Here is a 24598-nt window from a genome sequence, read left to right as displayed (position 1 = left end):
AAACTTGAAACCCAAGTTCCTAATCATCAAAGTCTGCGGATTTCCTGCCAGTCAGGTCACGCTATTGCAGCTAGACCATAAAAGCTCCCTGATTATGCCAAATTTATTTTTTTAAGTGCAAACTAATGAAATTTAAAAGCTTTTGTAAAAAAAAAAAAAGTTTTCAATGAAAAATGAGGCCCTCATGGACAAAGCGATGGCAAACACCAAATCATATCAATTAGGCAAAAATCACTTGAGCCAGGGCTCTCAGACTTCATGCACATCTTCATAGTGAGATTGTCTTATTGCTCTTTCCCTGCCTGCTCACAGTCACTTGGACCATCTCTTTTCCCAGTTATAATTACATACCAGCCCTGACTCCAGGGACTGCCTACATGGATAAAAAGCCTCAGGAAAGTTTTAAGAGGCATCATTAGAGTTTTTTAATGCAGGTTTTCAACTACAAACAAGGAGGATAGATAGCCTCAGAAGCCTGATTTTCAGCTGTGCTGAGAATCTGCACACCCCCACCTGAAGTTCAGCACCTGTAAACTTTAGGAGTCATGCAACCAGCCAGCTCTGCAGAAGATACTTTAGCCACCTCTAATTTCATAGAATCATAGAATATCAGGGTTGGAAGGGACCTCCAGGAGGTCATCTAGCCCAATCCCCTGCTCAGAGCAGGACCAATCCCCAGACAGATTTTTGCCCCCATCCCTAAATGGCCCCCTCAAGGATTGAACTCACAACCCTGGGTTTAGCAGGCCAGTACACAACCCACCGAGCTATCCCTCTTCCCCACCCTTTTTACATCTAATAAAGACACTCCCCTCCCCCCTTTTCTAAAAACAAATTGGTGGGGTCAGCCTGGGTTTGGGGCTTTATACCCATGCTTAAGGAAGAAACCATTCAGACCATGAAATGGTTTATATTTTAATTACAACCCAGTCACACTGAATTGTTTTTATCTGACAAAGTTTCCTCATATAAGAAGCAGCTATACTCGCAGGAATGCCAAGGGCTGCTAGAAGCATTATATAAACATGCACAATTGGAAAAACTCAGAATGGATTCCCACCCCCGTCCTTACTGCAATTGGAGAATTCCCAATCCTCCAGCAATCCTCTGTAACTACCTTGCTCAACTCTATGGTGCATGGAACAGGAGAGACTGATACATGGGCTGACCAATGCAGAGTGCAGTTGCTAGCTATGCCCTCCCTGCAGCCCTATAAATTCAGGCCACCAGGGTATTTTGTTTCCTAAAGTAGCTGCTACTATCTACCTATCCAAATTGAGGTGCTCTTCTTAGAACTAATAGTATCTAGAGAAGTTATAACAACTTAGTGTTATGGATTTAATTTCAAAGCTCCCTTATCCTTACCCAAATAGACTCTGATCACCTGTTTATTCTCTTAGCCCGCAAGACAGAGTTGCTGTTTTAACTATTTTAAAAAGTTCGTTGCTGCTGCTGCTGGCAAATAGATCTACTGCAGCACCTAGAGGGGTGTGAGCCCACACTTACATGTGTTTGCTGCTCACAGAAGCAAAGTTACATTTTCAAAAAGAGTAAGAACAATTTAAAAAGAGAAAGGGGGTTGGTTGTAGGAGCTGAGTACAGGCCTGGGAGCCAGGAGCCTCTAAATTCTAATACCAGCGCTAAAGCTGATCCTCATTGTAGCTTTGAATAAGTCACTTTATGTATCTCTGGGCCTCAATTTCCCCTTCTGTTGAATGGAAGATAACACCTGCCTCTCAGAGGTGTTGTAAGGATCAATTAGTTAATGGCTAGAAAGTGTCATAAAGATGGAAAATGCTAGAGAATTCTTAAGTGTTTTAATTAAGAAAAGGCTAATATCATTATCACATTTGCTACTATATCAAGCAAGGTCAGTGCTGATCCATCCGATTTACCCTGAACATGGACACAAGGTTTATACATCTTTGGTACTGTCTCCCCATCTTCTCTAGGAATGAGAGAGGGATTTTGCCAAGCGCTGTTGTCTGAATTGCAAACACTCTTCCCATCTGTTACACATGGGATGCAAACAGATCTGCATTTAGTGTGCAAACATGTCTTCTAAAAACAACAAAAGAGCAGCCATGCTGGGTCAGACCAAAGGTCCACCTAGCCCAGTATCCTGTCTTCCGACAGTGGCCAATACCGGGTGCCCCAGAACCTGAAAGCTGCAACAGAATCTGAACCCTTAGGAAGTCTGTCTAGTTCAGGGCTTGGACATGGAAACTGGAGCTGAGAGAATGATGCAAACTATTTTTTTCAGTGCTTGTTTTCACTGCAGAGTTAACTCGAGTTACAACTCAAGTGTTGCCCCGCACTTGAGTCCCGTATGCAACACACAACCCCTTTAGTCAAGTGTGGAGGTGCTTTTAACTCCAGTTGGCTGGCCTGTCCGAGGGTATAGCCTAAAGCTTGATTTAACACAGTTCTTCAGCTGCTAACATGACTCTGAAATATGGACACAGGCTAGCTCCACTTGAGTCCCACTAGTACTCCAGTGCCTTCCCATAATTCTCTGTGCACCCAGAAAGGACAGATACGTTCTCCCACAATTCATTGGGAAAGGATTCACAGAACAGCTCAGCTTACTGCCGCACAAAAGAATCATGGGATATGCCCCCAGAAGTATAACTGCCACACATAAGCGAGCGTAGCGCCAGTGTAGACACACCAACTCAAGTAGTATTTTGCAGCGTGGCCCCTTGGGACAGGAGTAACTGGAGTGTAGATAACACAAGGTGACTCTGTAGTGAAGATAGACCCTTAGTGGCATTTTTAAAGGAATTCACTTTAGCCATTTCATTCCTGTATTTTATGTCTCAATGCCCAATCAGGCAATAAAGTCTTGTAATTTAACTACAATGGATTTAATGGGATCAGAATAACAATAGCAAGAAAACGAAAGGAACAACAAAATAATGATGGTAGGAACCAGTGAGTTCCTTGGATTATAAGGGACACCCAGCCTTGCTTTAGTATTCTTAGGTTCAGTCTCTGAAACCCTTAGTTACAACTACTTCCAGTGGACAAGTCTCGTGAGCTCTGCATTCAGAATGTCCTGAAGTGTTGTGACTTCTCCCAGTTCTCGAAGCTCCCTACATGATGGGATCCCTCCAGGTGTGCATGTGACTGTCGGTATTCATGCTGGAACAGAATGTGACTTATCTGGTGAAACACACTAAGCAACCCAGTCTGAATTTAGAATATTCCTTAATGGCCCATTTAGACAAAAGGGGGTAAATATGAATAATAAAGTCAAACAAACCATGATCTTGTAGATGCGTTGTGAACTGGGCCAAAATGCAGCAGTCTGCCTGCTGAGTTGCATAAGTTGCCACAAACATGTCACCTCTGCGCTCCATTCTCTGCACTGGGTCTCCACTGAATACAGGCTCCATATTCCCAGCCCTCCATTGGAATTGGTCATAGCCATCCTGATAAATTCATTTACCATTTCTTATGGCCAAGCACATTCGAGCTTAGAGATGAAGAGAATAACTGATCTCACCAAGAGTTCCCTTAGGATAGGTTTAGGTCTGATTTATACTGCCTCCCCAGCTTTGTTGGTCAAAACCATAAGACAACTTACAAAGCTCATGTAGAAGAAACTCTCACATAATAGCTTAGTTTTCTCCCTGGGAAAAAAAGCCAGTAGAGGAAGAGAACGATCTAGTGGGTAGGGTGCTGGCCTGGGAGACCTTTCAATTTCCTGCTCCACCACAGACTTCTTTAGGCAAGGCACTTAGGCTAGGTCTACACTACCCGCCTGAATCGGCGGGTAGAAATCGACCTCTCGGGGATCCCCAATCGATCCCCGAATCGACGCTCTTACTCCACCAGCGGAGGTGGGAGTAAGCGCCGTTGACGGGAAGCCGCAGAGATCGATTTTGCCGCTGTCCCTACAGCGGGGTAAGTCGGCTGCGATACGTCGACAAATTCGCATAGCTGAATTTGTGTATCTTAAATCGACCCCACCCCCCGTAGTGAAGACTTGCCCTTAGTCTCTCTGTACCTCAATTCTCAAGCTGTAAAATGGGGTTAACAGCACTGCTCTAGCTCACAGGGGTATTGTGAAGTGCACAGGTAACACAGTAATGGAAGCCCCAAATCCTTCCTCTGCACATCAGGGATTTCACCCATAGTGTCCTGATTTTAAAAGCCTCGAAATGGTTTAGAGAATGACATAAAGCAAGGAGAGGAAACCCATAAACTCACAGCAGAGGCATCTCAGAAAGGGAAGAAGGCTGCAAAGGAGTCGTTCAAGGATAAAGACAAACGTGAACATTTTCCCAGAAATGAAGATGCATAATTTAGAGCAGCCCAAGGCCATTGTGTAACTAATTTTACATATTGTAGGTCCTGTTCTCTTGTACTTCTCTTCTTCCCATTCTCCCCAAAATACTATATTGGAATGAAAAAGAAGATGTTTACTTGAGGATAGAGGGACGAGTGAGAAATGCCCACTTGCCCAGCTCACAGGGTTGGATCTGGACAGTTGTATTATTTTGCTGCTGCTGCTATATGAGTACGGGAGAATCATCTTAGCTTAATATTACATGCAATCCAGCTGTTAATAAATCAGCTTCATGAAAAAAACTATAAAGCCTCTTGTTCCATGCCCTGGCCACAAACTGTTTGTGACCTTCAGCAACAGAATTATAATGATGATTATTTATATTGCCATTCTACCTGGGAGCCCCAGTCAGAGACCAGGACCCCACTGTGCCAGGCGCTGTACAAACACAGAACAAAAAGACAGAATTGCTATAATTTTTTAACAAGGGTCTGTTAAAATCATCGTAGTTCAGCCCCCAAACAAAATGATTATTTTAATGAGTTGAACCTCCAAATACTTCATTGGCTCAATACACTCACTTAGAGGATACCAATCTACACAAGATAATAAGTGTGAGAGCCAAAGGTAAAAGGCACCATCCACACCAGTTGCCTACTTGCTTCAAAGATCTTCTTGGAGAAAAATACAAAGTTTCTCCCTGCAACTTCAGACTGTAACCCCTCCGCACTGCCGTTTGCGGTCTTGAAAAGTGCTAGATTCGCAGAACTGCAGATGAGGATCATCTTTTTATCCACAGATCCCTCGGGGGCAGGGCAGCTTCCCCACACCTCTTTGTCGATGTGCCTCAGTTGTGACACAGAGGAGCTGTGTTCTCTCGGTGACAGATTAGACTCCACGTCCATTCTGTGTTTGGGTTCCCTGCTTAGACAGTCAGTACAGATGCCAGCTGGTACATATGGCGATGGTGGTTTCTGTGATGATTCTGTGGGTAGGTGTGTACTAGGAACTGGACTGGGTTCACCAGCCTCATTTCCCTGAGGCCACCGGACAGCCATCGCTTGGTAAAGCGGTTGAGTCTACTAGGATTCAAACTGATGAGCCGGGGTGTAATTGAGGGGAAAAACAGGGTCATTTGTCAGGCTTCACCCACAAAAATCAGCTCTGCCCAGGTGAGTCATCAAAATGAGATATTGCTCACAGTAGAATGTGCAGAGATTCATAATAGGATTGGGCTCCACTGGCCTCCTAGGGCTTGGCTTCCCCTCTCTGGGGCGGGAATGTGCCCATGTGCTCCTTTTTGACTGGGGATAAAAGCAAGTGGTGGTATGTCCCAAGGGTACCACACATTTCTGTCAGCAAAATGAGAAGTCGGTTACAGTAAATCACACAAGTCTGTGCATAGGCGCCGACATTCTAATGTTCCGGGGGGTGGGGGTGTGCTCACCCTATCTCCACCCCAGACACCACTCCCACTTTACTCCTTCCCCCAAAGCCCCAACACCACCTTGCCTCTTCCCACTCTCCCCCCTCCCCCGAGTGCACCCTGCTCTCAGTCCTCCTCCCTCCCCCTCAGCGCCTCCTGCACACCGCAGAACAGCTGATGGCGGCAGGAGAGAGGCACTGGAGGAGAGGGGGAGGTGCTGGTGACCCTCCCTCTCCTTTCCTTCTGAAAGAGTTAACAATCTTGCCATGTAAGTGACCATCACTAGGCATCCCAGTTAACACCTCTCTGAGATGAATTATGGCAGTTCACACCTCTTGGAGCTATTGTTCCAGGCTCTCTGCAGACTCACCCGGATACCTCTGCATTGGTTACATTTATAAGGTTTCCTTTACAACCAGAACAGCTAGACACTTAGGCCATGTCGACACTTACAGGCTTACAGCGGCACAGCTGTGCCAGCATAGCTGTACCACTGTAAGAGTCCCCATGTAGTCACTTTATGCTGATGGGAGAGAGCTCTCCAGTCGACATCATAAAACCCGCTCAACGAGCGTCAGTAGCTATGTCGGCAGGAGAGTGTCTCCTACCAACATAACGCTGTGCACACGAGTGCTTATGCTGGCAAAATGTATGTCGCTCAGTAGTATGCTTTTTCATACCCCTGAGCGACAAAAGTTTTGCTGACATAAGTGCTAGTGTAGAGGTAGCCTTAAAGACAGAGAGAGAGAAAAAAGGCTGAAATTCTGGAGAAGATAGCAGCTTGAGATAGGTGCCAGCAGACCACACTACTTCACGCTAGCTGAATCCAAGCCCAGTTTGTGAGTTAAAGGCTCTATATCTTATATTCAATCCCTCAGGCAATCTAATGCCTGACTTTTATGGACTTTGACAGGAAGAGACTCATCTGTATCACCTGAAAATCCCTAAAACAGTAAGTGAAAAAATATCTCGATAAGGCACCTTGGAAATGATGGAAGTAGAGTGATCATCAGAATCTCACACAGTCAAGCTTGTCAAACACTTTTTTGCTGCACGTCTGCAGCATTTCAGCTACGCAGTTTGGGAGATACCCAATTTATCAGCTCCCTTGGCAAATGTTGCTTTCTTTCCGTAAATGCAGAAATCAGGAGATTGCACAAAGCAGCACTAACAACGTAAGAAATTGAGGACCAGGCTGGGTGCACCTTACTCGCATTGACAAGCAGTTATAGGGACAGTCCCATTAACTTCTCATGTGAGCAAAGGGGTTCACAGTCTGGTTCCAATCCCCCACTCAGCCCTTCCCCAACTCATCCCCTCTGTCATTCATGCCAGGTGGAAGAGTGTGTCTCCAGTTGCTATGGGTACCAACCACCCATCCCCTATGTTTCTTTGAGTGCCAGGTAGTTATTCCAGAAATATACAGGTAAGTCAATGAAAGAATTGCTCTTTAAAAGAACCATTATTATGGCAGATACATTTGGCTAAATAAGATTTGAACCCTAGAAATCAGGACCAATTAAAGTTGTTTGAGTTGCACTATTATTGGCTTATATGCATAGGGCCAAACCATGAAGCCCTTGCTCTAAGGTGTGGCCCTTAGAAAAGGAAGATGTAAAAAATATTTGGGCCTGCTCTTGCAACTGGAACAACGCAAAGAGACTCTCATGCCCCTCAAATGCCCAGCTGACTTCAGTGTGACTCCATGCCAATCGAAATCGAGATGTTGAGACCAACATTAACCAAAGAACACGAAAAGGAGAAATTCTTTAATTGCCTCTTCACTAATGCTAGGAGCTTGGGTAACAAACTAGAGGAATTGGAATTGCTTATGGATGAGCATAAATTTGACCTGGCATTTGTGAAACTGGGTGGGATGATCCACACAACAGGAATGTTAAAAGGGAAGAAAACATAAAATCATCCCTGATGAAGTTTTCCGATGACACAAAAATTGGGGGAGTGGTAAATAATGAAGAGAACAGGGCATTTGATACAGAGCAAGCTGTATTGCTCTGTGAGCTGGGTGCATGCAAACAATAGGCATTTTAATATGGCTAAATGTAAATGTCTACATCGAGGAACAAAGAATGTAGGCCCTACTTACACAATGGGGGACTCAATCCTGGGGTGATGCAGTGACTCTGAATAGAATTGGGGGGTTGTGGTGGATAATCAACTGAACGTGAGCTCTGCGTGACGCTGTGGCCAAAAGGGCTAATGCAGTCCTTGAATCCATAAACACGGGACTCTCAAGTAGGAGTAGAGAGGTTATTTTATGGCACTGGTGCGACCGCTGCTGTAATATTGTGTCCAGTTCTGATCCACAATTCAAGAAGGATGTTGATATATTGCAGAAGGTTCAGAGAGTAGCCATGAGACTGATTAAAGGATTAGGAAACATGCCGTAGAGTGATAGACTCAAGGAGCTCAATCTATTTAGTTTAACAAAGAGCAGGTTAAGGGGTGACTTGATTACAATCTATAAGTACCTACACAAGGAACAAAGATTTAATAATAGGCTCCTCAATCTATCAGAGCATGGTATAACACAGCTGGAAGTTGAAGCTAGACAAATTCAGACTGGAGATATGATGTACATTTTTAATAGTGAGAGTAATTAACCACTGGAACAATTTACCAAGGGCTCTGGTGGATTCTCCATCATGGACACGTTTTAAATCAAGATGGGATGTTTTTCTAGAAGATCTGCTCTAGAAATTATCTTGGGACAGTCCTATGGCCTGTGTTATACGGGAGGCCAATCTAAATGATCACAATGGCCCTTTTGGCCTTGGAATTTCTGAATCTATGAAACATTTCAACAAGAGGAGCCATCTATGCCAGTGGTCACCAACCGGTCGATCCTAGAGGATCTCCCAGTTGATCACGATCTCTGGCGGCACAGCAGGGCTGCTGCTACGACAGGCTCCCTGCATGCCCCAGCCCCATGCCACTCCTGGAAGTGGCCAGCATGGCCCCAGGGGAGGGGTGGGGCGGGGTAGAGGGCTCCCTCCGTACACAGCTCCTGCCTGCAAGCACCGCCTCCGCAGTTCCCATTGGCTGGGAATGGGGAGCTGTGGCCAATGGGAGCTGCGTGGGTGGTGCTTGCAGAGAGGGGTAGTGCATGGCGCCATGTACCGCCTGCACCCCACCCCTCAGGGGCCACAGGAGTGTGTTGGCCCCTTCCAGGAGCGGCATGGGGCCGAGATAGGCAGGGAGCTGCCTTAGCCTCACTGCGCCGCCGACTGGGAGCCACCGGAGGTAAGTGCTGCCCCGTGGGAGGCTGCAGCCCAACCCCCAGCCCTAAGCCCCATCCCAGAGCCAGCACCCCAAGCCCCCTCCTGCACCCCAAGCCCCAACCCTGAGCCCCCTCCCAGAGCCAGCACCCTGTACCCCCTCCCTACCCCAACACTCTGCCCCCGCCTGGAGCCCCCTCCTGCACCCAAATTCCCTCCCAGAGCTTACACCCTCACCCCTCCTGCACCCCAACCCTCTGCTCCCAGCTCAGCCCAGAGCCCCCTCCCACACTGTGAACCCCTCGGCCCCAGCCCAGAGCCCGCATCCCCTGCCAAACCCCAACCCCTGCCCGATGAAAGTGAGTGAGGGTGGGGGAGAGCGAGTGACAGAGAGAGGGGGGGATGGAGTGAGTGGGGCGGGACTTTGGGGAAGGGGCGGGGTCTCAGGGAAGGGGCAGGGTAGATCCTGGGTTGCCCTTAAATTCAAAAAGTTGGAGACCACTGGTCTCTGCTGACACAGTTGCAGGACTGGGAGCTCATTCTGTGCACCCCTTTAGGCTGGAACTATATTTCCCTCCGTGTTCTGCACAGTGCTGAACTCTTTGCCAAGGCTTAACAAATACCGCGTCTAATCCTGCTCCCAGCGAAATCAATGCCAAGGCTTCCATTGACTTGCCCAGCAATAGGCTGGGCCCAATCATTGAACATACCCTGCAGATCTGGACAAATTAAATGCAATACTTCTATTTTATCTGAAAACTCAAACCGAATAAAAATGTTTAAACCCAGGGCAACATCATTACCATGAAGATAAATATTACTTTAATACAGTTCACCATAACAACAGGCTGTTTATTAAAACCCTTCACAGTTTAATTTAGCCAGCATTTTATATTGGACAGCATTTTCATTAGAAATCCCTGGCAAAAGCTCAGACTGCATTAAATCATTTAATATACTGAAGTCTCCATTTATTTAAGCAAGAGAGTCTAATTCAAAAAAGCAGACTTTGAACCGTGCGCTGTGCTCACAATGCCAGTGTAAAATGTCCTGTTAGTATCCGTGTAAGGCGTTCGATGCGTTTCGTTCTAAAGCTCTTTATATGCTTTCATTTTGTTTAACAATTCTCTGCATTGTCGCATCAGGCTGTCGCTGCAGTGAACGGTCACCTGGAGAGCCGCAGCTGGTGTAGATCAGCATAGCTCTGTGCCTTTCAGTGATTTACTCCAGGTGAGCATCCGGCTCATTGGCTCTGACATGATTTTGTTACCTTGGTCATCCCAGATGTGACATAAAGAAACTGATTTGAGCCGCAGCTTCAGAGTCTACTAGAGATTCAGAGTTCAGTGAAAAATGCAGTGAGCTTGGAAGCCAGACATTTAGACTCAATGTAATAATAATGATACTTAGCCCTTATAGCACTAATGATGTTTTACAAATACTGAATGTTTGTATGCACTAATGGCTGGAAGATTCATTGCAACGAACTGAATTTTTTGAATGATCGATTTAAAAAGAGCTCTTATGAGCTTCCAGCACATGGCTAGAATCAATGGGCCTTATTCTTGAGATCGTGCTGAGCACTCCCAGCTCCCCTTGCACGCGGTGCATCCTGTCGGATCCCTCGAAGATGTAAGCAGGCTCTGACTGAGTTCTTACACACACACACACACACACACACACACACACACACACACACACACACACCTCCCTCCCTACTCTACCTAGGTAGTTAGCAGATAGACCTGCGGTGCCAAAGTGATCAGTTTTGGCTGGGTTGGGGTTATGATTCACTTTAGAGGGCAGCAGACCTGTACTTCGCATGCCCGGATTGAGATGGTCACCCTAAACTGAAGCTCACTAGCTAAGCAGAGGGTAGGGATGCCAAATCCAACTGAAGATGAGGGGGGTGAGGACAGGGGTTCCTACTTGACGGTATGGCTGCTGTCTAAAGAGTCCCAGATGCCCTTTGACCCTCCTTTCTCTAGTGTTTAAAGACAGCTGTTTGGATTCAACTGGGAGTCTTTGTTTCTGCCCAGTGATGACTAGAGCTGAGCTCACTGATGAGAAGGTTTAGGGCTAAGCCTTAGACCTAGGATGAGAACAGCGCAGCAGTGAAAGACAGCACAGAGTTTCCCTGCTACCCTCTGAGGTTACTAAGAACTGGGCTAAGTGGGGGAAGCTCAGAATGTGGCCTCCCCGAGGTGGCCGCAAGCAGCAGAGATAACAGTGGCGGAGGTGGCAGTGAGCGGCCAGCGGTGGCAGAGATAACAGTGGCGAGCAGTGGCAGTGAGTCAGTTGTAGAGGTGGCAGCTGCAGGGGAGGTATTGCTCGACATCCTCCCCTCCGGCCCCACTCAGGGGTGGAAGGTGGACCCATGTGTATGCACCTCTGAACTCTGGGTCTTCACTGACCAAGGAGGACCAATTGTGAGTGGGGTGCAGCAGAGGGGAGGGGGAAAGAGGTGTTAAAAGAACATTTGTTCAGACTTTCTCACTGCTCAACGTACTGAGGGGTGGGTGTTTGTGTATAGTCACATGCTTTTGAAAGTGGTTGTGGTGCTTTCCCAACTTAATGCTGAGTTCCCTTTCCCTTTATTATACAGACTCAGTGCTTGTGAGAGGGGAAGTATTGCCTCTTCGAGGCACCTCGGGGTGGTGTTTAGTTTTCCCAGATTCCTGGGTGGGGGCTCGAACCGGGTCTGTTTTGTATTGTTAAGAGGAACCCCCTAGATATTCAACCCATCCTTGTTGTTGCTGATTCCCCTGGCAGAAAAGTTACATATATATACATCACAGTCAGGGCTGGCTCCACGGTTTTGGCCGCCCCAAGCAGCCAAACAACAACAAAAAAAGCCGCGATCGCAATCTGCGGTGCCAATTCGTCGGAAGGTCCTTCGCTCCGAGCGGGAGTGAGGGACCGTCCGCCGAATTGCCGCCGAATAGCTGGACGTGCCGCCCCGCTCCGTAACGGCCGCCCCAAGCACCTGCTTGCCAGGCTGGTGCCTGGAGCCGGCCCTGATCACAGTTATCGAAACTTGCCACATCTAAGCACTTGGTACTATCCTGCCAAGTGCAGTGGAGCAAACTCCTTCCGTGGGAGTCGAGAATGCGCAGCACCTTACTGGATGAGGCCCTGTGGCTTAGTGCTGGACACCACGGGTCTACTCTAATAAACAAGGGAGAAGAAAATTGTCACATTCAACAAAGAGCTGGGATATATTGCGGACCTTTCGAGCTACATTCAAAGGCTTGTATTGGAAGCAGGACTTTAGAGAAACAATGGCACATTGTCAATAGGATACACCGGACATTATTAATAAACATTAGGAGGCTTGATATGATCTGGCAGAAGCAATATAATGAAATCAAGTACTGGAGCTGGACCAGGGGTGGGGTGGAGGAGGAGGAATCTGAACGAGATGCTTAATGACTCACTGGACTGTGAAATGCAGTGGAGAGCCAGGTTGGAAAGGAAAATCTTTTAATGAATTCAACATTTGCACCCTTGGAAAGCTTTGCTCGCCATTCCCCAGAAATGTTTGACTCATCTGAAGATCCTGATCGTATGAAAAAAATAAATAAACAGTAAGTAATAATAGTAATAATATGAAGATCAGGACCCTTATATCCAATTTATATTTATAATCCAGCAAATGCCTCACCTAAAGCCCAAAGATTTATGGGTTTGCATCTATAATTAATATCTTTCCTTAAGCAAGAAGGGGAAGGTTTTTTTCATACAAATAAATCTGGTGCTACAGATCTAGCTTTGGAAGACTAATATTTAAATCCTCAGCAAGACATGATTATTGAAACACACACACACACACTTTTCAGTGGACTGACCTGTGAGGCTTTGAGGAGAAAAAGGAACGGGGAGGTTTGATGGGTGTTTGCACTGAACAATCCTGTTTCCCAGAGATTCAGTTTGCATCAGGTCTGTTGTTAGCAGCAGGACTTTGACTGGAAGCCAAGGTTTCATAAAGGGCTTTGAGGAAGAGTTGATTGATCTGGTTTTAGATTCATGAAGAAAATAAACAGTTGGGCTGTAAAAGGGTCAAGCAGAATCAGGGTTAATGAAGTGACTCACAGGAGGTCAAAATTAAAACAATCTTTCTCTTCTTCTTCCTCTCTCTCTCTCTTTCTCTTTCTCTCGCCCCCACCCCATCCCCAACTTATTCACCAGTAAAAAGTGCCAGAAGAAACCAAAAGTTGTCAGATCTTTTATAGTCAGGGGATCTAGGACTGCGGTCTTAAAGGTAAGAAAAATTCATAGAGAGTAGAAGCATTCCATCAGCCTTCTTCCCGAACTGAATTGTCATACACCGACCCAGCAGGCAGACTCCCTGGCATGCTTCACTTCTGCTGGTCTCTGCCCTGTGGCTATTGATTGTATTCTCACATTGGGATCAAGCAATGTATGTGACGAGATCTTTGCAGCTAAGATTTTAAGGTTGCTCCACCTGCTTTGTGCTATAATTCCTGAGCTGAGAACACCCTATGCCATTTATTAAGCAGGTTAACCTAAGCAGAGAACAACTTTTCTGACTTGAGAAGGACTTTATCAGAACAATATCGATCGTAACTGGAAAAATACGTCTCCCCCCCTTAATTTAGTGCCTGACACAAGAAAATTTGTCAAGAGCATAATCACTTTTAATCAGGTGTAGTTAGTAATGAAAGTAAAAGCTTTTACCTGTCTGGATCCAAAGTGGCATAGTAATGAATATATTTGAATGGAGCTCAGGTAGTCAGTGTGTTTACACTGCACTGAGCTGTACAATATCTTCATTTAACTCCGATTTTAATTATTCATGTTTAAATACTGTTCATCTGCAAATCCCTTATGTGCTCAGTAATATAAGAGATTATCAAATATTACAAGCAAACACGGGTTTCCTGTCTAAGGACAAGGCCCAAGCTACTGTGAACAAAGATGCTTGTCATGCTGAGTGCATAGAGATTTTGTAATATAGACAGGGCCACAGGGCTGGAATTACAGTAATGCCCTCGGCCCAATCCAGAGGTTCTGCAAAGCTAGAGCAGAAAATCCAAGCAGGGTAGGCAAATATGGGCATATGCCACCTTTATGTCTCCCAACCCCCTGATCTTGGGACTAGCTGATCCCTGATCCTGGGAGCAAACTTGCATAGTGCCTGCCTGATCTGTGCCTGGCTTAGGTCAATGCTATAAATTCCACAATTTCAAGAGTACTTACAACTGAAGAAGGAACCCTTAATAGAAAACACTGTGTTAAAAGCTGTCGCAATAGCTATGTTATTACCAAGTATTAATACTGCTGAACCCCACCCTCGCCTCATGTAATGTTCAACTTGCTCCTACTTCTTAACATCTGCAAAGAACATGGGTCACGAGTGCCCAATGAAAGCTCTGACCTTGAAGGCCTAAAAGGTGGAACAAAGTGCAGGACAATGGCTCCGGATGGGGAAAGGCAAATAGCCCAGCGGTTGAGGAAGTTGAAAACAATGCAAGATGCACATTGCCGTAGCAAAGGTACAACGTTGTCTGTAATCCCACTTTCATGCTTAAACATTTCTGCTGTAAATAATTGCTACTAACGTAAGTGAGATAAGAGATGGTCTGTCTGCGAGGCCACAATGGACTGAATCCTGGTTCAGATTTGTCTGAAATGAAAATGTTAAAAACCAAACAAAGACAAAGTTAAGAAAGGGTTAGGGGGGCAGAGATCATTTGTGTATCGGTTCAAAGGACTCTACTGTCCAAAGAAAGCCTTACTATTAATTTCCTTACCAAGAGAACTCCAGAATTAACACTTGTCTCTTTTAGCTTTTGGTGAACATTATTCTTGCTCTAGTCAATAAGCTGTATGCGTGGATTGCAAGAGGCAGGAAAGCTGTATAGGTATTAACACGGTTTAAGGATTTAGGACTTTAATAAAGGTGGTAAGTAACAGAGCTGTGCGAAAGGGATCGGCAAAATGTAATGTACCTCTCAACACATGAGATCCTGCTTATAGGAAGATGGCAGTGAGCTAGGTAAATTTTATGCCTTTGGTTGAGATTACTTATGAAATATCTGGGTACTAGTGAATAACTAGCCTACATTTTAGCATAGAAAATATATCCCGTCCTGATAGGCCAACCAGAATTGTTCCCTGCAATATATTTTTTATCCCATCTGTTTATAAATGACTTGAACGATGGGGTCTTTTCTAGTTGCTGTGTTTTGTTGTTGTTCATTTTTAATGTCACTCATGGTTCAATTTTCAGCCCTGGATCTCTGTATTTGCTTACCCACCAGCCACTTTTGCTGACAGATAAGGGCACTGACGTATTTGCCAATGGGGATTTTGCATGGTGCAGTTGTGCATGCAAAACAAGGCATGTGAAATCAGCCCTTCTTGAGGCTGGCAGAAAATTTAGTCTCTTGAGGTTCTGATCTGTTTTCTCCAAAGAATGGCAATTCTTCAAGTCACCCCATTTTTATCTTCAGCCTGAAAATTCCACTGCACCATGTCTTAACAGGCAGTGTCAGTCCCAATCATGTTTAGGCTCCTACTTACCTGTTATGTTCCTGGCATACACACAGAGAAGTTAGCTTAAAAATATATATACCCCGTATATAAAATAGTGTTACTGGAAGGGTGCAATGTATCACTACTTTTATTCTTAGATTCCAGAATAATAACCCACAGTAACCAAAAGCCGAGAGATGGATAAAGCAGGCTTCTCTCTAAAGCAGAGAGGCACAGCTCACTCCATCTGGTTCTTTCTAGACTGCTCTGATCGCACACTTCACTACAGAGCCCCCGAGTCTGCAAGCAGGACCAGGAAGCCCCACCTTCCCACACTCTTAAAGCGATAGCTTGCAATTCCAACACGTTCCTCCATACACCATAATACCATTGTGTGATAGTCATCCAATCAACCAGGAAATCTGCCAGCTGTAAGAATAGCCTCACAAGCGGCTAGCAGCAATATAAATGGGATGGGACTCCCTTGGGGGTATTTGAATTGAGAGTTAAGTGGCCATCTCTAGTTGTCATTGCATGATACTGCTCGCCTTGTCCATCAGATTTTATAATGTACAGTGACGTGGAACTTCCTCTTTCCTCAGGGCAGCCTATGCCCAAGGGCAAATGTTCATTCACTTCATGCAACATGATGTAGTGCCGGGAGTGATGCAGTCCTGTATATATAAGGCAGGAAAATGTAGTGTCAGCTGAAAAACTTGGAAACATTGTTCTGTTGTTTCTAAAGGACATGCAGTTTTCTAAAGTGTCTCTCTCTGTGTTATTTGGTATCGCAGGTTGTTACAGCAATACAAGAAGTTTTTCTATACCAAAGGTAAGAGGTATGATGCCGTCTTGAACTTGCTGGAGGAAGCCACGTATCATATGTGTGAAGACACCTTTTACATTGTTATTTCCTCACATATTTACCGTAGGTTACATGGATTCATAGGTCTCTTATCACCATAACCTCTTGATAGTGAGAGGTCAGGTATGACTCATTCTTCATGTTCTACAGTCAAACAATGCATCAGGGTTTTCATAAATACTATATAAAAATTGCATTGAGATCAATAGGCCTCTCCATATTTCCTGGTTGGATGAATCTGGGATCACAAGACTTTTTACCCAGCAGTAAATGCTCTGTAAGGAATGGTACTGCACTGGCAGAAAGACAGACTGAGATGACTGAATGGGGCTTTTCCATCTCTAACTTCTATGATTTTATGATTCTGTGAAATGAATATTATCATAACACTGACTAACAAAATCCCATCATCATGATTTACTATTAATTATCAACATTAGCCTATTATTAATTAACATTTGCACCATCTATCACCATCTAGCCAGACTGATCATTCACAAGCTTGCACATAGATTGTTTGAACAAAAGCTGCAGTACGCCATAGAATATGTTTCACAGTAGGTTTGTCAGAGCCTCATCTGTAAGCTTTTAACTAATGCACTTTACAAAGTATCTTATTATACACGGATGAGGAATGTGGCTGCATCCAGTAATAATTTCATTAATTATGAATAAAGCATTTACAAATGACACCCTTATCTAAAAATGGGGATGAACTCATTTTGTTTTAATGCAGATGCAATATGTCATTGGTGATCCCGTAGGAAGCACTGCTGGGAGAGCAGGCCGGCGAAAAGGTCTAGAAGCTGATGAGATTTACACCATTAAATAAAAACAAACAAAAAGACCTCACTGGAGAAAAGAGCAGAGAAGTAGCAAATGGCATCAAAATGAAACTGACCAAGTTCCAAGCTGGTGAAAGGAGGGAATGTTTAAAGATGCCAAGGGGCGTTGAAAAGCCCAGACTGGTCTCAGTCAACGACCTTGGGCTAGGACTGAGGCCAATAAAGCAATATCCTAAGTTGATGGTAAGCCCATATTTTAGCCGAGGTTCATTCATTTGCAAGATATTCAGCTGGCTCACAGCTCACCAAGCCTCATTAGCCACATGGTCTTTATCATTGCAGTGGTTTGGTACTGTACGCCCTGTAGGATTCCACTCAAGTGCTGACAAGTTTGTTGATATAAAATACATCACCATGGTTGTTTAAGTCCACTATAAACATGTCCCTATTAATAGCTTATTTAGTGGATAGAACTGCGTGAATACTTCCTAGTAAAAAATTAAGTTCGCAGGTCAGCCTCATTGTCTATTGGTGAATTGTCTGTTTATTATGTTGTATGTATTTGTTTTTTGAAACTGTTCACCAAATGATTCCTGATTTGCCCATCATGCACGAACAATCTGTTGTGAGCACAGCTGGTCAAACTGTTCAGTCCTAATACTCATTCCATGGCCCATGTTATACAGGAGGACGGACTAGATAATCTAATGGTCCATTCTGGCCTTAAACATGTGCAGATCTATGAGTATTTATTATGGGCAAGCTTTTCAAAAGTCACTAGTGAGCTGGGGTGTGTCGGCTAGTTTGGGTACCCAGCTTCAGACATGCTTCAAGTGACCTAATTTTTAGGCTTCTGAAAAGTGTGCCAAAAGGCACCCAAAAATGTAGGTAGCCAAAATCATGATTGTTTTTGAAATATTTTGGGCTATGAATTTAGCCCTCTTTTTGCATAGCAAGATCCTGGATAACTGATCCTGATTTTATTCAGATGCTTTCATTTGTAAGTATTTGGATGAAGATATATATAAATGTTTACAAACTGTGATGCCAACTATTCATTACTCCAGCTAGCAAATAATGAATAATGATTGAGATTTAGTGAGGCAGAAGCTGCAGATGGTAGGAGCTGCAGAGGAGAAGGCTCTTGCACCAGCAATGAGAAGATTATCAGAAGTGACAGATTTGGAGGTAGGTATTAGATGAGTAGAGGGAATGGAGAGGATAGCTGAGAAAGACAGGGGTGGAAGGAATCTATGGAAACCCTATAGATACCACGAGGGCCATTTCAAACTAGATCTTGAAAGGAATTGAAAATACCTGAAGTTATTTGAAGATGGTGGTGGACTAATGTATTTTTTCATATACATTTATCCTGTAATCATATGGTCCATTTACCAAGGTACTTACCTAATTTATTCTGCTACTTCATGATATTTTCAGTGACAGGAAGGGCTAGTAATTTCATGTCAAAGCGATTACCTTGCCAGGGACTTACTTTGCAGCATCAGCCATCTACCTTTGTAAATATACTGATGCAGATAGACTGCAAACCTGTTTATATTAGTACCTATTTATTTTAGTACCAGCTACATATTAGGGTTAAATTATTTTCCAGTTTCTGCGGACCAGCATTGCCGCTGGCCTGGTACTAGAAATACTTGCTGTAAATTAATTTTTGCTGATTTTTTTTTTCAAATCAGCAAATGTACCAAAAATTAATTTACACTGATTATTTCTAGTCCTGCTGAATGAGCCATTGTACACTCACCCTTCCCTCTCCCAACTAGGGAAACCAAAGTCAGCCCAATACGTGTTCCTGTGATTACTAGTCCAATTGTATGAGACTGCTTTGTAATTCACAATATTCCGGCAAACCACAAGCAACTTGGTTTTCAGCCCTAGCTGACAGAGGATTTATTTATTAAGGTTTTTAGTTATTTGCCAAAGTGTCTGGGTGGCAATCATTTCACAGGGTTATAAAAATTCTATTTCCTCACGCAGTCAAAAGTAAAATATAAAACATATTTTGAAAAGTGGAGTATAACATTTACATTTTAATCTCACAAAACGCTTTAGTTTCTGACAAAGTAGGTTTTCCTCCGTGTGTGTTATAGGGGGCGGGGGGCAAAAAGGGGGCGGGCGGGGCAATGGATTGGAGTGCAGGTTGTTTCCTGAAAGTAATATCGCAAGTGCAGCACTGTGAAAGACATATAAAAGCTGACTGGGGAGATGATCACACTTCTAAGTGCTTTTAGAGCCAGATTTACAACAAACAAACAAACAAAAAAACTAGAGGTGCAAATGCACATGCAATTGAGCTTATTTAATTACCAGAACTGCACGTGCAAAAGAGGTAATTATCTGCACAGCTAAGCCATATCTGCGTATGGTGTTATCTGAGTTGCATGTTAATACTCAACACTGGGGCAAAAGTGACGTAGCTGAAGTTAATCCTGATTTACACTGGTGTCAGTTGGATCAGACTCAGGCTCTTTGTGTATCATAAGTTGAGACTGTTTCTTAGACATGGTTGTATCAAAGTAGATGAGTTCTCATTGATTAAACTAGGGCTGACAAAGGATATAAAAAATAAATGCAGTTGATCGCGAGATTATAAAAATAGTCACTGTTAATCGCCGGTTTAGTCACACTGTTAAACAATAATAGAATACCAATTTAAATGTATTATGAATATTTAGGATGTTTTTCTACATTTTCAAATATATTGATTTCAATTACAACACAGAATACAAAGCGTACAGCACTCAAGTTTATTTTGTATTACAAATATTTTCACTGTAAAAAATAATTTAAAAGGATAATGCAATCTATATGTCGAAGCATGAAGGGGCATACGAATGTTTAGCATATTTGGCAGGTACATACCTTGTAACGACAGCTACTACAGTGCAACAGTGTTCTCACTTTCAAGTGACATTGTAAATAAGAAGGTGTCAGCATTATCGCCCATCAATGTAAACAAACTTGTTTGTCTTAGTGATTGGCTGAACAAGAAGTAGGACTGAGAGGTATTGTAGGATCTAAAGTTGTACATTGTTTTGGTTTTGAGTGCAGTTATGTAAAAAAAAATTCTTCATTTGTAAGTTGCACTTTCACAATAAAGAGATTACAGTACAGTACTTGTATGAGGTAAACTGAAAAATACCATTTCTTTTGTTTCTCTTTTACAGTGCAAATATTTGTAATCAAAAATAATATTAAGTGAGCATTGTCTACTTTGAAATCAAGATATTTTAAAATGTAGAAAAACATCTAAAATGTGTATAATAAATGTAAATTGGTATTCTATTATTGTTTAACAGGGTAATTAAAACTGCAATTAATGGCAACTATTTTTTTAAATCTAGTTAATTTGTTTGGCGTAATCGCTTGATTTAACTGCAATTAATTGATAGCCCTAATTGAAACATTGGAGAAAATAAGTTATATAAAGTAGAGCGAAGCTGGTGCTGACCTGAAAACTGCATCAAAAATTCCAGGGATAGCTGAGTCACTCAATCTGCCTTGCACCTGAATTAATTACAGTTGTATTTCAACACCTGCAAAAATGAGATGAAGATGAATAATGGGTGTTGGACTAAGTGTTGTTTTATCAGCACTGGTGCTATAGCATGAAGCAAAGAAACACACTATGTCATAGAAGAGATGGAAGAAAAAGCAACCAGACAGAGCGAAATGAGTCATAATGGTAACGTGGATCTTCTTTTTCTCAGAGCTCCAAATCTCAACTGTCTATGGAGCTATTTCCTACATTTATTTAGTGTCATTACTGATGACTGGTTTAGATTCAACCCTGTTTTTTAAAGGGTTTCCTCTCCCTTCTGGGCAGCTAGCTGCAGAGAGATTCTAAGGAATATCTTTTGAAATGGCCTTCAGTTTACCTTTACATTTGTCAGGGGCGGCTCCAGGCACCAGCAGGTAATAAACTGCCAGACTCGGGTATGTGAGACACGGACGTCTGCCCACACATGCAGGTGCCATCCACTATATGTGTAAGCTACTGGCATGAGCTACATGTCTCCCTCCACCCCCCGAGCCCAGTTTGCAGAAGATACAGCTCTGTTCCAGTACGAGCTAGAGCTGAGGCTGCTTGTCCTTCTAGTTCTGGAGGTTCCCCAATTCAGACCCCAGGGTGTTGGCTAAGATGGTGACCATCACTCAGACACAAAAGGAGGGGAATGAACCTTGGAAGCATGCTTGAAAAGAGTTACAGATCTAGCCCAAGGAGCTCACTCTTCTTGGAAGCTCAACCTCTCACCCCCAGAAAATGTACCTTCAAATGATTTTGGAGGTATTTTTAGGCATATCCTCTAATTTTCCCCCTTGCAAATGCAATTAGTTGCATGTGTGTATCATCCAACTGCACAATTGCAAATGCCTTTTTGTGCAATCTTTATTTGGGGTACAATATCAGAATCTGGGGCTAAAGCAAGCTGAGATGTTTCCCTGAAGAAATACTTCATTCCAAATGTTGTCTCTGTTTGAAGGGTAGCTTGTGATGTCAGTTCCCTCATCCTCTCAATCTCTCATGTGAAATAACTGCCCATTTCTCCCATCTCTGCCGGAGTCAAACACAAGCAGTGAAGGTGATCAAAAAATCACAGGCTTCAAAGGCAAATTGAAAGCATTATTTTAAACCCTTTGACAAAGCTGACCCAGCCATTACAGGAAAGTGGTCCTGGATACCAGAATAAATTTAATTTCCATACTTGCTGGTTTTGGAACTGATTTAGCCCATCTAGACCAAAAATTAAATGCATCATTGGTTTTTGTCCCTTACACTGAAAAGTTATGAGCATTACTTACGTGGTTCATTAAGTTACACTGTACAGAAATATTGCCTTAAATCAATTAATTCCTTAAGTAGTGACTCTACTGTAGCTTCTTTCAAAGTCCCTCTCACTCTATCCAAACTCTGAGAAACCTAGAACAAGACTTCGCCTTATAACACAGATTAGATGCACTTCTTCAACTGTCGGCCCATACTGTAGATTGATTCTCTGTGGTATGAGATTAAGGGATACTGAGATAACTAGATACAGAGGCACCATTAAAAAGTCAACATTTGCCAGTAGTTATCCCACTGTGGTAGTGGAGATACTGCAATTATTGTCTAAGACCCGGTTCAACAAATCACTGAAGTATGTGCTTATCTCCCGTTGACTTCAAAGTTAAACACGTGCTTAAGTGCTTTGCTGAACTGGCGTCTAGGTAAGTAGAAAGACTGAAATATTTCAGATACAAAAAGGTCATAACTTTTGACAAATGGAGACCACAGAAGCCTGAAACAATCTGACAAGATTATGCAGGAAACAACTCATACCAATTTATTAAACTAGACATGTCTAGATTGTTTCACAACTGCATATTGTTGGCTTTAGAAAGCATTCCCCTATGTTGTCTATAGATGATTTTAAAAAGTGGTATGGTAGTCCATTCTCCAGTCTGCACATGATTCTGTATGCACATTTTAATAAATGGCCTATCCTGAGTAGTTAGCAGAAAAAGGACAGCCATTTGATGAAAGGACTAATGAGTCAGAAGCTATGCTGTCTTGGCATGTAAAGCATTTGGGTTCCAGTCAGATGGTCTCTCTTCAGTCAAAGGCACTTTGGTTGATTGTGTTTGCTTTCTCTCCTCATTGAGGATATTAGAACTGGCCCAGGCATCAAGTGTGCATCCAGATCCAAACTTTCCCAGCAAATAGTGGGGGGTTCATTCTTGATCACTGAAGAATATTTAAAATCCAGCTTCATGTCAATCTTTGGAGTATCAGGATCTAACTTATCTACTAGCCTTCTAGCTCACTGTAATTAGAGTTGGTTGGAATTTTTTTCTCCTCTATGGGCTAGATTTCCCTGGCTGGACTACATTTCCCATGATGCACCATGGTATCCTATCTATGTGAGATGATGTGGTGCATTGTGGAAGATGTAGACTGTAGCCTGGTTCATAGAGTAGAATGGGGACATGAGGCACTCAAGTTCCAATTCCCATGAGGTACCTGGAGTGAAATTTCCAATGGAAATTAATTAGTTTTCAGCTGAAATTTTTCCGTTTTTGGACAAAAACCAGAAAGTTTTCAGTTGTTCCTTTTTTTTTGACAAAAGTAAAAATGTTCTGCAGAAAGCAGACATTTCACACAAAACCTCAATTTGACACCCAGTTTTGATGGAAAATTTTTGACCAGGCCTAACTATAACATCTGTAATACCTACGCTAGCTTTAAACAGACAACAGCTTTTTACAGTTACTTGGTGTTCCAGGCTTTGATTAATTTATATTGGATTGTTTTCAGTTATTCCAACTGGAGGGGGGGAGGGGACGAGACGGCGATGGAAAACAGTTTTTAACATTATTTAATCATTTTTTTTCTCCTGTGCATCTTGAAAATGTTCTTATTAGACTAGTGACTTAAATATAAAGAGAAAGAGTCTCAACTGATGTAAATCCCTATAAGCTCTGTTGAACTGAAGTCAGCGGAGCAACACTTAGTTACACCAACTGAGAATCTCACCTAAACTTCTATACAAAGTCACTTTTTTAAAACAGTAGCCTCTATTATTACTAATGCAAAGTCTTCCCCTTACCTGCAGACTAACTGGAAGGATATATTTCCTCTAAGACACACCCATCACCGTAAAGTCAGATAACAGAACTATAATTCAGGAAAGAGTTGGCATAGAGAAATACAAGCTGGTAAGATGAAGAGAAGCACCATTTTGTGTGGATTACTTATAAAAGGTTAGTAGCTCTTTCAAGATTTTCATATCCATTCACATTTTACAAAACACATTACATTCTTTGTCCGTGCCACCATGAAAAAGAACCGATGCAATTTTTGAAAAGAGCCGAAAAGAAATACAATCGCTCCCAGAAATTTCATCTAGTGACACACTGAGAGTAATATACTCCGCTTTGCGATAAGATCAGCTATCTTTTACTACACTAACGGGCTGAGTATGGGAATACATATCATGCCGGCCAGTTGTCCGTCGTGGCTAGAAACACTTGTCGAAGGTATAAGACAAACCTGTGGCTACTGATTGTTGGAAAATTCAGGCCACTACATATGGAAATTGGTAGCAAGCTTTCCTGAGCTCCAGGCAGTTTACGAAGGCTGCACAGCCTCAGCATTTGTAAGGGGTTCAGAAAAACTCGGGGTGTGTTCCTTTCTGCAGCGTCCCTGTATCTGCACAGTTTGTGGCGGTGCTGATTTCTGCTTTGAACTATAAATGAATTATAGTATTCATTTGCTATAATTTTTCTACAGCCTTTCCTGCAACTGGAGAAAATACCCAAATTACCTTTTGTGTTTCCCCAGACGTGCCCAGTGCACCCGTTTCTAAAGAAGATCTTTTGAAGATCTGTGCAGAACAGCAAACAGCTGTTGGGCTGGCAGGGCGGCTCTAGGCACCAGCAAAACAAGCTGGTGCTTGGGGCGGCACATTTTTAGGGGCGGCATGGCCG

The 24598-nt window shown here is 43.2% G+C and overlaps 1 long non-coding RNA gene across 18 annotated transcripts in view; it reads left to right on the top strand.

Annotated features, from left to right (window-relative positions):
- LOC117886349 overlaps positions 1-24598 on the top strand; it is a 100540-nt gene that overhangs the window by 60035 nt on the left and 15907 nt on the right. For 8 of the 18 annotated variants that reach the window (XR_004647924.1, XR_004647926.1, XR_004647919.1 and 5 more), the window contains 5 exons: positions 10105-10189; positions 13148-13220; positions 16252-16289; positions 17059-18295; positions 23725-24352. This is a non-coding gene — a long non-coding RNA (uncharacterized LOC117886349). Of the gene's footprint in view, positions 1-5093; positions 5467-7055; positions 7147-10104; positions 10190-13147; positions 13221-16251; positions 16290-17058; positions 18296-23724; positions 24353-24598 lie in introns of those variants that run through there. The other 10 variants (XR_004647928.1, XR_004647925.1, XR_004647930.1 and 7 more) reach the window with 7 other exon arrangements.

The sequence above is a fragment of the Trachemys scripta genome, chromosome 12 (genome assembly GCF_013100865.1).
Source record: "Trachemys scripta elegans isolate TJP31775 chromosome 12, CAS_Tse_1.0, whole genome shotgun sequence".
Classification (NCBI taxonomy): Eukaryota; Metazoa; Chordata; order Testudines; family Emydidae; genus Trachemys; species Trachemys scripta.
The sequence above is the reverse complement of the archived record's forward strand: the minus strand, read 5'-3'. Positions and strand labels throughout refer to the sequence as shown.